Consider the following 18,179-nt stretch of genomic DNA (forward strand, 5'->3'; position numbering starts at 1 on the left):
GATTTTTTAATAATATTTTTTCCTACATCCATCAAAGGCGTGGATTTTTTAAAAATATTCTTTTCAAACATCCCCAAAAGGCGTGGATTTTTTAATAATATTTTTTCCTACATCCATCAAAGGCGTGGATTTTTTAAAAATATTCTTTTCAAACATCCCCAAAAGGCGTGGATTTTTTAATAATATTTTTTCCTACATCCATCAAAGGCGTGGATTTTTTAAAAATATTCTTTTCAAACATCCCCAAAAGGCGTGGATTTTTTAATAATATTTTTTCCTACATCCATCAAAGGCGTGGATTTTTTAATAATATTTTTTCCTACATCCATTAAAGGCGTGGATTTTTTAATAATATTTTTTCCTACATCCATCAAAGGCGTGGATTTTTTAAAAATATTCTTTTCAAACATCCCCAAAAGGCGTGGATTTTTTAATAATATTTTTTCCTACATCCATCAAAGGCGTGGATTTTTTAATAATATTTTTTCCTACATCCATTAAAGGCGTGGATTTTTTAATAATATTTTTTCCTACATCCATCAAAGGCGTGGATTTTTTAAAAATATTCTTTTCAAACATCCCCAAAAGGCGTGGATTTTTTAATAATATTTTTTCCTACATCCATCAAAGGCGTGGATTTTTTAATAATATTTTTTCCTACATCCATCAAAGGCGTGGATTTTTTAATAATATTTTTTCCTACATCCATCAAAGGCGTGGATTTTTTAATAATATTTTTTCCTACATCCATCAAAGGCGTGGATTTTTTAATAATATTTTTTCCTACATCCATCAAAGGCGTGGATTTTTTAATAATATTTTTTCCTACATCCATCAAAGGCGTGGATTTTTTAATAATATTTTTTCCTACATCCATCAAAGGCGTGGATTTTTTAATAATATTTTTTCCTACATCCATCAAAGGCGTGGATTTTTTAATAATATTTTTTCCTACATCCATCAAAGGCGTGGATTTTTTAATAATATTTTTTCCTACATCCATCAAAGGCGTGGATTTTTTAATAATATTTTTTCCTACATCCATCAAAGGCGTGGATTTTTTAATAATATTTTTTCCTACATCCATCAAAGGCGTGGATTTTTTAATAATATTTTTTCCTACATCCATCAAAGGCGTGGATTTTTTAATAATATTTTTTCCTACATCCATCAAAGGCGTGGATTTTTTAATAATATTTTTTCCTACATCCATCAAAGGCGTGGATTTTTTAATAATATTTTTTCCTACATCCATCAAAGGCGTGGATTTTTTAATAATATTTTTTCCTACATCCATCAAAGGCGTGGATTTTTTAATAATATTTTTTCCTACATCCATCAAAGGCGTGGATTTTTTAATAATATTTTTTCCTACATCCATCAAAGGCGTGGATTTTTTAATAATATTTTTTCCTACATCCATCAAAGGCGTGGATTTTTTAATAATATTTTTTCCTACATCCATCAAAGGCGTGGATTTTTTAATAATATTTTTTCCTACATCCATCAAAGGTGTGGATTTTTTAATAATATTTTTTCCTACATCCATCAAAGGCGTGGATTTTTTAATAATATTTTTTCGTACTTCCATCAAAGGCGTGGATTTTTTAAGAATATTTTTTCGTACTTCCATCAAAGGCGTGGATTTTTTAAGAATATTTTTTCGTACTTCCATCAAAGGCGTGGATTTTTTAAGAATATTTTTTCGTACTTCCATCAAAGGCGTGGATTTTTTAATAATATTTTTTCCTACATCCATCAAAGGCGTGGATTTTTTAATAATATTTTTTCCTACACCATCAAAGGCGTGGATTTTTTAATAATATTTTTTCCTACATCCATCAAAGGCGTGGATTTTTTAATAATATTTTTTCCTACATCCATCAAAGGCGTGGATTTTTTAATAATATTTTTTCCTACATCCATCAAAGGCGTGGATTTTTTAATAATATTTTTTCCTACATCCATCAAAGGCGTGGATTTTTTAATAATATTTTTTCCTACATCCATCAAAGGCGTGGATTTTTTAATAATATTTTTTCCTACATCCATCAAAGGTGTGGATTTTTTAATAATATTTTTTCCTACATCCATCAAAGGTGTGGATTTTTTAATAATATTTTTTCCTACATCCATCAAAGGCGTGGATTTTTTAATAATATTTTTTCCTACATCCATCAAAGGCGTGGATTTTTTAATAATATTTTTTCCTACATCCATCAAAGGCGTGGATTTTTTAATAATATTTTTTCCTACATCCATCAAAGGCGTGGATTTTTTAATAATATTTTTTCCTACATCCATCAAAGGCGTGGATTTTTTAATAATATTTTTTCCTACATTCATCAAAGGCGTGGATTTTTTAATAATATTTCTTCCTACATCCATCAAAGGCATGGATTTTTTAATAATATTTTTTCCTACATCCATCAAAGGCGTGGATTTTTTAATAATATTTTTTCCTACATCCATCAAAGGCGTGGATTTTTTAATAATATTTTTTCCTACATCCATCAAAGGCGTGGATTTTTTAATAATTTTTTTTCCTACCTCCATCAAAGGCGTGGATTTTTTAATAATACTTTTTCCTACATCCATCAAAGGCGTGGATTTTTTAAAAATATTCTTTTCAAACATCCCCAAAAGGCGTGGATTTTTTAATAATATTTTTTCCTACATCCATCAAAAGCGTGGATTTTTTAATAATATTTTTTCCTACACCATCAAAGGCGTGGATTTTTTAATAATATTTTTTCCTACATCCATCAAAGGCGTGGATTTTTTAATAATATTTTTTCCTACATCCATCAAAGGCGTGGATTTTTTAATAATATTTTTTCCTACATCCATCAAAGGCGTGAATTTTTTTAAGAATATTTTTTCTTACATCCATCAAAGGCGTGGATTTTTTAAGAATATTTTTTTTACATCCATCAAAGGCGTGGATTTTTTTAAGAATATTGTTATGTACATTCATCAATGGCGTGGATTTTTTTAAGAATATTTTTTCTTACATCCATCAAAGGCGTAGATTTTTTTAAGAATATTTTTTCTTACATCCATCAAAGGCGTGGATTTTTTAAGAATATTTTTTCTTACATCCATCAAAGGCGTGGATTTTTTTAAGAATATTGTTATGTACATTCATCAATGGCGTGGATTTTTTTAAGAATATTTTTTCTTACATCCATCAAAGGCGTAGATTTTTTTGGAAATATTTTTTCTTACATCCATCAAAGGCGTGGATTTTTTTAAGAATATTTTTTTCTTACATCCATCAAAGGCGTGGATTTTTTAAGAATATTTTTTCTTACATCCATCAAAGGCTTGGATTTTTTAAGAATATTGTTATGTACATTCATCAATGGCGTGGATTTTTTTAAGAATATTTTTTCTTACATCCATCAAAGGCGTGGATTTTTTTAAGAATATTGTTATGTACATTCATCAATGGCGTGGATTTTTTTAAGAATATTGTTATGTACATTCATCAATGGCGTGGATTTTTTTAAGATTTTTTTTCGTACTTTCTTCGAAGACGTGGATTTTTTTAAGAATATTTTTTCGTACATCCATCAAAGGCGTGGATTTTTTAATAATAATTTTTCTTACATCCATCAAAGGCGTGGATTTTTTAATAATATTTTTTCCTACATCCATCAAAGGCGTGGATTTTTTAATAATATTTTTTCCTACATCCATCAAAGGCGTGGATTTTTTAATAATATTTTTTCCTACACCATCAAAGGCGTGGATTTTTTAATAATATTTTTTCCTACATCCATCAAAGGCGTGGATTTTTTAAGAATATTTTTTCCTACATCCATCAAAGGCGTGGATTTTTTAATAATATTTTTTCCTACATCCATCAAAGGCGTGGATTTTTTAAGAATATTTTTTCCTACATCCATCAAAGGCGTGGATTTTTTAATAATATTTTTTCCTACATCCATCAAAGGCGTGGATTTTTTAATAATATTTTTTCCTACATCCATCAAAGGCGTGGATTTTTTAATAATATTTTTTCCTACATCCATCAAAGGCGTGGATTTTTTAATAATATTTTTTCCTACATCCATCAAAGGAGTGGATTTTTTAATAATATTTTTTCCTACATCCATCAAAGGCGTGGATTTTTTAATAATATTTTTTCCTACATCCATCAAAGGCGTGGATTTTTTAATAATATTTATTCCTACATCCATCGAAGGCGTGGATTTTTTAATAATATTTTTTCCTACACCATCAAAGGCGTGGATTTTTTAATAATATTTTTTCCTACATCCATCAAAGGCGTGGATTTTTTAATAATATTTTTTCCTACATCCATCAAAGGCGTGGATTTTTTAATAATATTTTTTCCTACATCCATCAAAGGCGTGGATTTTTTAATAATATTTTTTCCTACATCCATCAAAGGCGTGGATTTTTTAATAATATTTTTTCCTACATCCATCAAAGGCGTGGATTTTTTAATAATATTTTTTCCTACATCCATCAAAGGCGTGGATTTTTTAATAATATTTTTTCCTACATCCATCAAAGGCGTGGATTTTTTAATAATATTTTTTCCTACATCCATCAAAGGCGTGGATTTTTTAATAATATTTTTTCCTACATCCATCAAAGGCGTGGATTTTTTAATAATATTTTTTCCTACATCCATCAAAGGCGTGGATTTTTTAATAATATTTTTTCCTACATCCATCAAAGGCGTGGATTTTTTAATAATATTTTTTCCTACATCCATCAAAGGCGTGGATTTTTTAAGAATATTTTTTCCTACATCCATCAAAGGCGTGGATTTTTTAAGAATATTTTTTCCTACATCCATCAAAGGCGTGGATTTTTTAAGAATATTTTTTCCTACATCCATCAAAGGCGTGGATTTTTTAAGAATATTTTTTCCTACATCCATCAAAGGCGTGGATTTTTTAAGAATATTTTTTCTTACATCCATCAAAGGCGTGAATTTTTTTAAGAATATTTTTTCTTACATCCATCAAAGGCGTGGATTTTTTAATAATATTTTTTCCTACATCCATCAAAGGCGTGGATTTTTTAATAATATGTTTTCCTACATCCATCAAAGGCGTGGATTTTTTAATAATATTTTTTCCTACATCCATCAAAGGCGTGGATTTTTTAATAATATTTTTTCCTACATCCATCAAAGGCGTGGATTTTTTAATAATATTTTTTCCTACATCCATCAAAGGCGTGGATTTTTTAATAATATTTTTTCCTACATCCATCAAAGGCGTGGATTTTTTAATAATATTTTTTCCTACATCCATCAAAGGCGTGGATTTTTTAATAATATTTTTTCCTACATCCATCAAAGGCGTGGATTTTTTAATAATATTTTTTCCTACATCCATCAAAGGCGTGGATTTTTTAATAATATTTTTTCCTACATCCATCAAAGGCGTGGATTTTTTAATAATATTTTTTCCTACATCCATCAAAGGCGTGGATTTTTTAATAATATTTTTTCCTACATCCATCAAAGGCGTGGATTTTTTAATAATATTTTTTCCTACATCCATCAAAGGCGTGGATTTTTTAATAATATTTTTTCCTACATCCATCAAAGGCGTGGATTTTTTAATAATATTTTTTCCTACATCCATCAAAGGCGTGGATTTTTTAATAATATTTTTTCCTACATCCATCAAAGGCGTGGATTTTTTAATAATATTTTTTCCTACATCCATCAAAGGCGTGGATTTTTTAATAATATTTTTTCCTACATCCATCAAAGGCGTGGATTTTTTAATAATATTTTTTCCTACATCCATCAAAGGCGTGGATTTTTTAATAATATTTTTTCCTACATCCATCAAACGCGTTTTTCTCGTACTATTTTTAATAAAGTTACCTATATTCGCTCCTAAAATTATTATTAAACTAAAAATATGTAAATATTTTAAATTTACGATTATTTAGGCCATTTATTAATAAACATACATTCACACTTATCCATATGACGATTGTGATGAGACAAATGATGTGTACGTGTCCCTAGTGAACAATTTGTTTAAATGCAGCATATTTATGAGCGGGGAATATAGATTATGGGCAATTTCCAGACCGACAGATAGACAGACAGACGATGACGATAATGCATAAAAATAATAATAATTCAGACTTCCAGAAATTTATTTATGCTAAGTCAAAGGCCTTTTTATTAAATCGAATAAAAAAGAAAAAAACTCAAAGTCAAGTTGAACCAAGAACGGTGTCGGCAGTTTGGGTATTGTGTGCGTCCGTGTGTGTTTAGTTACATGGATTTTCCATTTGCATATGTGGTGTCTTTGGTGGATAGTAGTTATGAATAGTGATACCAGTTTACAGATTTTATTTAAGGTAGGATATTTTAGATTCAAAAGTTATCAAAATAAAACAATAAAATATTACAATGAGGGTCCCAATAGGGTGTGACCTAAAGAAACCCTACAATAATTTTTAGCGTGGAAAAAAATAGAATTGAACAAAAATTCAACATCACTATGAAACCTCCATATAGGTTATTGAAACCCATCATGAATGCTGACCCACCTAAATTAAAAAAAAAAAAAATAATCTCAAATCGGCAACCCTGTTTTTAGTTGTAATTTTCGTGATGAATTTTTCATTATCGCCTGTCAAGTTTATGTATGTGTGTGTTACCTTTTTATTTGTTTTAAATGTCTCGTTTGTTTTTTTTATTAATTTTTGTGAAGTTTTCTTCGCCACTTAGGTATGGGCGTTAAAGTGATTTAGAATTCTTATGAATTGTTAAGAAAATAAATTTATTTAGGCACAATTATACCTACGCGCATGCCTCAACGCTTATGCATTAGCAGCACAAAACACACAAAGGTGGCACACTCTTCATTCTCCGTATCATGGCTTTCAATCAGGCCTGCTAACAGCTTACAACCACTCCACAGTCATTGCTACTGTTTTCTATCTGGTATTAAATAAAGATTTTTGACAGTTTGTTAGATACGCTTGGTTGGCTAGGTCTACATGGCTACATGGGTTATTTGAGGTTGTAATTTACATAAGTTGTAACAAGAGGCAGTAGGAAGATAAATGGGGTATCCATGCCCCCCTTACCTAATAATTCTTTGTGAATCTTTCATCTATTGAAGAACTTATATATAGGGAGAAGATACGGAAATCTTTAGTCTGCAGTACTTGGGATCTATATCTAGATCTCTTGGCATTGGTCCAACTAAAAATAAGACCCATTGAGATATTTATAAATGAAAAACACCATACATTTTCGATGAATCTATAAATAGATGACCTCATAAGTCTTCCTTTAATGGAAGACTCTTGAAGGGATTACAATTTATTGAAGATTGCCTTTAATGAACAGCGCCTAAAATCCTTCCCCTTAGCAACCCTCTTTGATACTATATAACGCTCTTCAATCTATTATCTTAACCAAAAACACTTTACCTTTTCTTTCCAATAGAAAAAAAATAATCTCCAATCATAATAATGAATATTTCTATGGTCTTAACAAATATTTTCATAGTCATTATGGTCTAAAAGAGATTTGTGATTTTACCTAAATTAACTCTTTTTTCGCCACAACGTTTTGGTCATAAAAATTTTTGTTTTTCTTTGATGGAACTATTCATTGCTTTGTTTGTTTAAGGCAGCATCTGTTGGAAATAGACGCTTGGTGTTTACCAAAAAACGAAAGAGAAAAGTAAAGATGAACAACATAAATGTTTCAACAACACGTGCCGTGGTGTTGCTCGTGGCATACACAAAACAAAACATTTTTGTTTTCTTTTAGCAGATTTGCGGACTAATCTTCGAACAGAGAAACGATGTTATTTAATGAATGAACAAATAAGGATAAATCGGGATGGTGGAAAGAAATATTCATTCGCACCAAGCATCCAGATTTTCGATTGGGAATGCTTGAAAAATATTGTTAAAAAATCCACGCCTCTTGGGGATGCTTGAAAAAGTATTGTAAAAAAATCTACGCCTCTTGGGGATGCTTGAAAAAATATTGTTAAAAAATCCACGCCTCTTGGGGATGTTTAAAAAAATATTGTTAAAAAATCCACGCCTCTTGGGGATGCTTGAAAAAATATTGTTAAAAAATCTACGCCTCTTGGGGATGCTTGAAAAAATATTGTTAAAAAATCCACGCCTCTTGGGGATGTTTAAAAAAATATTGTTAAAAAATCCACGCCTCTTGGGGATGCTTGAAAAAATATTGTTAAAAAATCCACGCCTCTTGGGGATGCTTGAAAAAATATTGTTAAAAAATCCACGCCTCTTGGGGATGCTTGAAAAAATATTGTTAAAAAATCCACGCCTCTTGGGGATGCTTGAAAAAATATTGTTAAAAAATCCACGCCTCTTGGGGATGCTTGAAAAAATATTGTTAAAAAATCCACGCCTCTTGGGGATGCTTGAAAAAATATTGTAAAAAAATCTACGCCTCTTGGGGATGCTTGAAAAAATATTGTTAAAAAATCCACGCCTCTTGGGGATGTTTAAAAAAATATTGTTAAAAAATCCACGCCTCTTGGGGATGCTTGAAAAAATATTGTTAAAAAATCCACGCCTCTTGGGGATGCTTGAAAAAATATTGTTAAAAAATCTACGCCTCTTGGGGATGCTTGAAAAAATATTGTTAAAAAATCCACGCCTCTTGGTGATGCTTGAAAAAATATTGTTAAAAAATCCACGCCTCTTGGGGATGCTTGAAAAAATATTGTTAAAAAATCCACGCCTCTTGGGGATGTTTGAAAAAATATTCTTAAAAAATCCACGCCTCTTGGGGATGTTTGAAAAAATATTCTTAAAAAATCCACGCCTCTTGGGGATGCTTGAAAAAATATTGTAAAAAAATCTACGCCTCTTGGGGATGCTTGAAAAAATATTGTTAAAAAATCCACGCCTCTTGGGGATGCTTGAAAAAATATTGTTAAAAAATCCACGCCTCTTGGGGATGCTTGAAAAAATATTGTTAAAAAATCCACGCCTCTTGGGGATGCTTGAAAAAATATTGTTAAAAAATCCACGCCTCTTGGGGATGCTTGAAAAAATATTGTAAAAAAATCTACGCCTCTTGGGGATGCTTGAAAAAATATTGTTAAAAAATCCACGCCTCTTGGGGATGCTTGAAAAAATATTGTTAAAAAATCCACGCCTCTTGGGGATGCTTGAAAAAATATTGTTAAAAAATCCACGCCTCTTGGGGATGTTTGAAAAAATATTCTTAAAAAATCCACGCCTCTTGGGGATGTTTGAAAAAATATTGTTAAAAAATCCACGCCTCTTGGGGATGCTTGAAAAAATATTGTTAAAAAATCCACGCCTCTTGGGGATGCTTGAAAAAATATTGTTAAAAAATCCACGCCTCTTGGGGATGCTTGAAAAAATATTCTTAAAAAATCCACGCCTCTTGGGGATGTTTGAAAAATATTCTTAAAAAATCCACGCCTCTTGGGGATGTTTGAAAAAATATTCTTAAAAAATCCACGCCTCTTGGGGATGTTTGAAAAAATATTCTTAAAAAATCCACGCCTCTTGGGGATGTTTGAAAAAATATTCTTAAAAAATCCACGCCTCTTGGGGATGCTTGAAAAAATATTCTTAAAAAATCCACGCCTCTTGGGGATGTTTGAAAAAATATTCTTAAAAAATCCACGCCTCTTGGGGATGTTTGAAAAAATATTCTTAAAAAATCCACGCCTCTTGGGGATGCTTGAAAAAATATTCTTAAAAAATCCACGCCTCTTGGGGATGTTTGAAAAATTATTCTAAAAAAATCCACGCCTCTTGGGGATGTTTGAAAAAATATTCTTAAAAAATCCACGCCTTTGATGGATGCAGGAAAAAATATTCTTAAAAAATCCACGCCTCTTGGGGATGTTTGAAAAAATATTCTTAAAAAATCCACGCCTTTGATGGATGTAGGAACAAATATTCTTAAAAAATCCACGCCTTTGATGGATGTAGGAAAAAATATTCTTAAAAAATCCACGCCTTTGATGGATGTAGGAAAAAATATTCTTAAAAAAATCCACGCGTTTGATGGATGTGAGAAAAAATATTCTTAAAAAAATCCACGCCTTTAATGAATGTTTGAAAAAATATTCTTAAAAAATCCACGCCTTTAGTGGATGTAGGAAAAAATATTCTTAAAAAATTCACGCCTTTAGTGGATGTAGGAAAAATATTCTTAAAAAATCCACGGCTCATAGGGATGCTTGAAAAAATATTCTTAAAAATCCACGCCTCATGGGGATGCTTGAAAAAATATTCTTAAAAAATCCACGCCTTTGATGGATGTAGGAAAAAATATTCTTAAAAAATCCACGCCTCTTGGGGATGTTTGAAAAAATATTCTTAAAAAATCCACGCCTCTTGGGGATGTTTGAAAAAATATTCTTAAAAAATCCACGCCTCTTGGGGATGCTTGAAAAAATATTCTTAAAAAATCCACGCCTCTTGGGGATGTTTGAAAAAATATTCTTAAAAAATCCACGCCTCTTGGGGATGTTTGAAAAAATATTCTTAAAAAATCCACGCCTTTGATGGATGTAGGAACAAATATTCTTAAAAAATCCACGCCTTTGATGGATGTAGGAAAAAATATTCTTAAAAAATCCACGCCTTTGATGGACGTAGGAAAAAATATTCTTAAAAAAATCCACGCCTTTGATGGATGTAGGAAAAAATATTCTTAAAAAAATCCACGCCTTTAATGAATGTTTGAAAAAATATTCTTAAAAAATCCACGCCTTTAGTGGATGTAGGAAAAAATATTCTTAAAAAATTCACGCCTTTAGTGGATGTAGGATAAATATTCTTAAAAAATCCACGCCTTTAGTGGATGTAGGAAAAAATATTCTTAAAAAATTCACGCCTTTAGTGGATGTAGGAAAAATATTCTTAAAAAATCCACGCCTTTAGTGGATGTGGGAAAAAATATTCTTAAAAAATCCACGCCTTTAATGAATGTGGGAAAAAATATTCTTAAAAAATCCACGCCTTTAATGAATGTAGGAAAAGTTATTCTTAAAAAATCCACGGCTCATAGGGATGCTTGAAAAAATATTCTTAAAAATCCACGCCTCATGGGGATGCTTGAAAAAATATTCTTAAAAAAAATCCACGCCTCATAGGGATGCTTGAAAAAATATTCTTAAAAAAAAATCCACGCCTCATAGGGATGCTTGAAAAAATATTCTTAAAAATCCACGCCTCATGGGGATGCTTGAAAAAATATTCTTAAAAAAAATCCACGCCTCATAGGGATGCTTGAAAAAATATTCTTAAAAATCCACGCCTCATGGGGGGGCTTGAAAAAATATTCTTAAAAAAAATCCACGCCTCATAGGGATGCTTGAAAAAATATTCTTAAAAATCCACGCCTCATGGGGATGCTTGAAAAAATATTCTTAAAAATCCACGCCTCATGGGAATGCTTGAAAAAATATTCTTAAAAAATCCACGCCTCATGGAGATGCTTGAACAATATTCTTATAAAAATCCACGCCTCGTGGGGATGCTTGAAAAATATTCTTATAAAAATCCACGCCTCATGGAGATGCTTGGAAAAAGATTCTTAAAAATCCACGCCTCATGGAGATGCTTGGAAAAATATTCTTATAAAAATCCACGCCTCATGGGGATGCTTGAAAAATATTCTTATAAAAATCCACGCCTCATGGGGATGCTTGAAAAATATTCTTATAAAAATCCACTCATCATGGGGATGCTTGAAAAATATTCTTATAAAAATCCACGCCTCATGGAGATGCTTGGAAAAAGATTCTTAAAAATCCACGCCTCATGGAGATGCTTGGAAAAATATTCTTAAAAAAATCCACGCCTTTGATGGGTGTATGAAAAAATATTCTTAAAAAAATCCACGCCTTTGATGGATGTAGGAAAAAATATTCTTAAAAAAATCCACGCCTTTGATGGGTGTATAAAAAAATATTCTTAAAAAAATCCACGCCTTTGATGGATGTAGGAAAAAATATTCTTAAAAAAATCCACGCCTTTGATGGATGTAAGAAAAAATATTCTTAAAAAATCCACGCCTTTGATGGATGTAGGAAAAAATATTCTTAAAAAATCCAAGCCTTTTATGGATGTAGGAAAAAATATTCTTAAAAAATCCAAGCCTTTTATGGATGTAGGAAAAATATTCTTAAAAAATCCACGCCTTTGATGGATGTAGGAAAAAATATTCTTAAAAAATCCAAGCCTTTTATGGATGTAGGAAAAAAATATTCTTAAAAAAATCCACGCCTTTGATGGATGTAGGAAAAAATATTCTTAAAAAAATCCACGCCGTTGATGGATGTAGGAAAAAATATTCTTAAAAAATCCACGCTTTTGATGGATGTAGGAAAAAATATTCTTAAAAAAATCCACGCCTTTGATGGATGTAGGAAAAAATATTCTTAAAAAATCCACGCCTTTAATGAATGTAGGAAAAATTATTCTTAAAAAATCCACGGCTCATAGGGATGCTTGAAAAAATATTCTTAAAAAATCCACGCCTTTAATGAATGTAGGAAAAATTATTCTTAAAAAATCCACGGCTCATAGGGATGCTTGAAAAAATATTCTTAAAAATCCACGCCTCATGGGGATGCTTGAAAAAATATTCTTAAAAAAAATCCACGCCTCATAGGGATGCTTGAAAAAATATTCTTAAAAAAAAATCCACGCCTCATAGGGATGCTTGAAAAAATATTCTTAAAAATCCACGCCTCATGGGGATGCTTGAAAAAATATTCTTAAAAAAAATCCACGCCTCATAGGGATGCTTGAAAAAATATTCTTAAAAATCCACGCCTCATGGGGGGGCTTGAAAAAATATTCTTAAAAAAAATCCACGCCTCATAGGGATGCTTGAAAAAATATTCTTAAAAATCCACGCCTCATGGGGATGCTTGAAAAAATATTCTTAAAAATCCACGCCTCATGGGAATGCTTGAAAAAATATTCTTAAAAAATCCACGCCTCATGGAGATGCTTGAACAATATTCTTATAAAAATCCACGCCTCATGGGGATGCTTGAAAAATATTCTTATAAAAATCCACGCCTCATGGAGATGCTTGGAAAAAGATTCTTAAAAATCCACGCCTCATGGAGATGCTTGGAAAAATATTCTTATAAAAATCCACGCCTCATGGGGATGCTTGAAAAATATTCTTATAAAAATCCACGCCTCATGGGGATGCTTGAAAAATATTCTTATAAAAATCCACTCATCATGGGGATGCTTGAAAAATATTCTTATAAAAATCCACGCCTCATGGAGATGCTTGGAAAAAGATTCTTAAAAATCCACGCCTCATGGAGATGCTTGGAAAAATATTCTTAAAAAAATCCACGCCTTTGATGGGTGTATGAAAAAATATTCTTAAAAATCCACGCCTCATGGAGATGCTTGGAAAAATATTCTTAAAAAAATCCACGCCTTTGATGGGTGTATGAAAAAATATTCTTAAAAAAATCCACGCCTTTGATGGATGTAGGAAAAAATATTCTTAAAAAAATCCACGCCTTTGATGGGTGTATAAAAAAATATTCTTAAAAAAATCCACGCCTTTGATGGATGTAGGAAAAAATATTCTTAAAAAAATCCACGCCTTTGATGGATGTAAGAAAAAATATTCTTAAAAAATCCACGCCTTTGATGGATGTAGGAAAAAATATTCTTAAAAAATCCAAGCCTTTTATGGATGTAGGAAAAAATATTCTTAAAAAATCCAAGCCTTTTATGGATGTAGGAAAAATATTCTTAAAAAATCCACGCCTTTGATGGATGTAGGAAAAAATATTCTTAAAAAATCCAAGCCTTTTATGGATGTAGGAAAAAAATATTCTTAAAAAAATCCACGCCTTTGATGGATGTAGGAAAAAATATTCTTAAAAAAATCCACGCCGTTGATGGATGTAGGAAAAAATATTCTTAAAAAATCCACGCTTTTGATGGATGTAGGAAAAAATATTCTTAAAAAAATCCACGCCTTTGATGGATGTAGGAAAAAATATTCTTAAAAAATCCACGCCTTTGATGGATGTATAAAAAAATATTCTTAAAAAAATCCACGCCTTTGATGGATGTAGGAAAAAATATTCTTAAAAAAATCCACGCCTTTGATGGATGTAGGAAAAAATATTCTTAAAAAAATCCACGCCGTTGATGGATGTAGGAAAAAATATTCTTAAAAAAATCCACGCTTTTGATGGATGTAGGAAAAAATATTCTTAAAAAAATCCACGCCTTTGATGGATGTAGGAAAAAATATTCTTAAAAAAATCCACGCCTTTGATGGATGTAGGAAAAAATATTCTTAAAAAAATCCACGCCTTTGATGGATGTAGGAAAAAATATTCTTAAAAAAATCCACGCCTTTGATGGATGTAGGAAAAAATATTCTTAAAAAAATCCACGCCTTTGATGGATGTAGGAAAAAATATTCTTAAAAAAATCCACGCCGTTGATGGATGTAGGAAAAAATATTCTTAAAAAAATCCACGCTTTTGATGGATGTAGGAAAAAATATTCTTAAAAAAATCCACGCCTTTGATGGATGTAGGAAAAAATATTCTTAAAAAAATCCACGCCTTTGATGGATGTAGGAAAAAATATTCTTAAAAAAATCCACGCCTTTGATGGATGTTGGAAAAAATATTCTTAAAAAAATCCACGCCTTTGATGGATGTAGGAAAAAATATTCTTAAAAAAATCCACGCCGTTGATGGATGTAGGAAAAAATATTCTTAAAAAAATCCACGCCGTTGATGGATGTAGGAAAAAATATTCTTAAAAAAATCCACGCTTTTGATGGATGTAGGAAAAAATATTCTTAAAAAAATCCACGCTTTTGATGGATGTAGGAAAAAATATTCTTAAAAAAATCCACGCCTTTGATGGATGTAGGAAAAAATATTCTTAAAAAAATCCACGCCTTTGATGGATGTAGGAAAAAATATTCTTAAAAAAATCCACGCCTTTGATGGATGTTGGAAAAAATATTCTTAAAAAAATCCACGCCTTTGATGGATGTAGGAAAAAATAGTCTTAAAAAAATCCTCGCCGTTGATGGATGTAGGAAAAAATATTCTTAAAAAAATCCACGCTTTTGATGGATGTAGGAAAAAATATTCTTAAAAAAATCCACGCCTTTGATGGATGTAGGAAAAAATATTCTTAAAAAAATCCACGCCTTTGATGGATGTAGGAAAAAATATTCTTAAAAAAATCCACGCTTTTGATGGATGTTGGAAAAAATATTCTTAAAAAAATCCACGCCTTTGATGGATGTAGGAAAAAATAGTCTTAAAAAAATCCACGCCTTTGATGGATGTAGGAAAAAATATTCTTAAAAAAATCCACGCCTTTGATGGATGTTGGAAAAAATATTCTTAAAAAAATCCACGCCGTTGATGGATGTAGGAAAAAATATTCTTAAAAAAATCCTCGCCGTTGATGGATGTAGGAAAAAATATTCTTAAAAAAATCCACGCCGTTGATGGATGTAGGAAAAAATATTCTTAAAAAAATCCTCGCCGTTGATGGATGTAGGAAAAAATATTCTTAAAAAAATCCACGCTTTTGATGGATGTAGGAAAAAATATTCTTAAAAAAATCCACGCCTTTGATGGATGTAGGAAAAAATATTCTTAAAAAAATCCACGCCTTTGATGGATGTAGGAAAAAATATTCTTAAAAAAATCCACGCTTTTGATGGATGTTGGAAAAAATATTCTTAAAAAAATCCACGCCTTTGATGGATGTAGGAAAAAATAGTCTTAAAAAAATCCACGCCTTTGATGGATGTAGGAAAAAATATTCTTAAAAAAATCCACGCCTTTGATGGATGTAGGAAAAAATATTCTTAAAAAAATCCACGCCGTTGATGGATGTAGGAAAAAATATTCTTAAAAAAATCCACGCTTTTGATGGATGTAGGAAAAAATATTCTTAAAAAAATCCACGCCTTTGATGGATGTAGGAAAAAATATTCTTAAAAAAATCCACGCCTTTGATGGATGTAGGAAAAATATTCTTAAAAAAATCCACGCCTTTGATGGATGTTGGAAAAAATATTCTTAAAAAAATCCACGCCTTTGATGGATGTAGGAAAAAATAGTCTTAAAAAAATCCACGCCTTTGATGGATGTAGGAAAAAATATTCTTAAAAAAATCCACGCCTTTGATGGATGTAGGAAAAAATATTCTTAAAAAACCCCACGCCTTTGATGGATGTAGGAAAAACTATTCCTAAAAAAATCCACGCCTTTGATGGATGTAGGAAAAAATATTCTTAAAAAAATCCACGCCTTTGATGGATGTAGGAAAAAACATTCTTAAAAAAATTCGCGCCTTTGATGGACGTAGGAAAAAATATTCTTAAAAAAATCCACGCCTTTGATGGATGTAGGAAAAAACATTCTTAAAAAAAATCGCGCCTTTGATGGACGTAGGAAAAAATATTCTTAAAAAAATTCGCGCCTTTGATGGATTTAGGAAAAAATATTCTTTAAAAGTCCACGCCTTACGAAAAATATTCTTTAAAAATCCTTCAATAAATGTTGGAAAAAATATTCTTAAAAAAATCCACGCCTTCAATAAATGTTGGAAAAAATATTCTTAAAAAAATCCACGCCTTCAATAAATGTTGGAAAAAATATTCTTAACAAATCCACGCCTTCAATAAATGTAGGAAAAAATATTCTTAAAAAATCCACGCCTTCAATAAATGTAGGGAAAAACTATTCTTAAAAAATCCACGCCTTCAATAAATGTAGGAAAAAATATTCTTAAAAAATCCACGCCTTCAATAAATGTAGGGAAAAACTATTCTTAAAAAACCCACGCCATCAATAAATGTAGGGAAACACTATTCTTAAAAAATCCACGCCTTCAATAAATGTAGGAAAAACTATTCTTAAAAAATCCACGCCTTCAATAAATGTAGGGAAAAATATTCTTAAAAAATCCACGCCTTCAATAAATGTAGGAAAAAATAATCTTAAAAAATCCACGCCTTCAATAAATGTAGGAAAAAATATTCTTAAAAAATCCACGCCTTCAATAAATGTAGAAAAAAATATTCTTAAAAATCCACGCCTTCAATAAATGTAGGAAAAAATATTCTTAAAAAATCCACGCCTTCAATAAATGTAGGAAAAAAATATTCTTAAAAAATCCACGCCTTCAATAAATGTAGGAAAAAATATTCTTAAAAAATCCACGCCTTCAATAAATGTAGGGAAAAACTATTCTTAAAAAATCCACGCCTTCAATAAATGTAGGGAAAAACTATTCTTAAAAAATCCACGCCTTCAATAAATGTAGGGAAAAACTATTCTTAAAAAATCCACGCCTTCAATAAATGTAGGAAAAAATATTCTTAAAAAATCCACGCCTTCAATAAATGTAGGGAAAAACTATTCTTAAAAAATCCACGCCTTCAATAAATGTTGGGAAAAACTATTCTTAAAAAATCCACGCCTTCAATAAATGTAGGAAAAACTATTCTTAAAAAATCCACGCCTTCAATAAATGTAGGGAAAAATATTCTTAAAAAATCCACGCCTTCAATAAATGTAGGAAAAAATATTCTTAAAAAATCCACGCCTTCAATAAATGTAGGAAAAATATTCTTAAAAAATCCACGCCTTCAATAAATGTAGGAAAAATATTCTTAAAAAATCCACGCCTTTAATAAATGTAGGAAAAAATATTCTTAAAAAATCCACGCCTTCAATAAATGTTGGAAAAAATATTCTTAAAAAAATCCACGCCTTCAATAAATGTTGGAAAAAATATTCTTAACAAATCCACGCCTTCAATAAATGTAGGGAAAAATATTCTTAGAAAATCCACGCCTTCAATAAATGTAGGAAAAAATATTCTTAAAAAATCCACGCCTTCAATAAATGTTGGAAAAAATATTCTTAAAAAAATCCACGCCTTCAATAAATGTTGGAAAAAATATTCCTAACAAATCCACGCCTTCAATAAATGTAGGGAAAAATATTCTTAAAAAATCCACGCCTTCGATAAATGTAAAAAAAATATATTCTTAAAAAATCCACGCCTTTAATGGATATATGAAAAATTATTCTAAAAAAATCCAGGCCTTTAATGGATGTAGGAAAAAATATTCTTAA

The sequence above is a fragment of the Musca autumnalis genome, unplaced genomic scaffold (genome assembly GCF_047663935.1).
Source record: "Musca autumnalis isolate F117 unplaced genomic scaffold, ASM4766393v1 scaffold_2, whole genome shotgun sequence".
Taxonomy (NCBI): Eukaryota; Metazoa; Arthropoda; class Insecta; order Diptera; family Muscidae; genus Musca; species Musca autumnalis.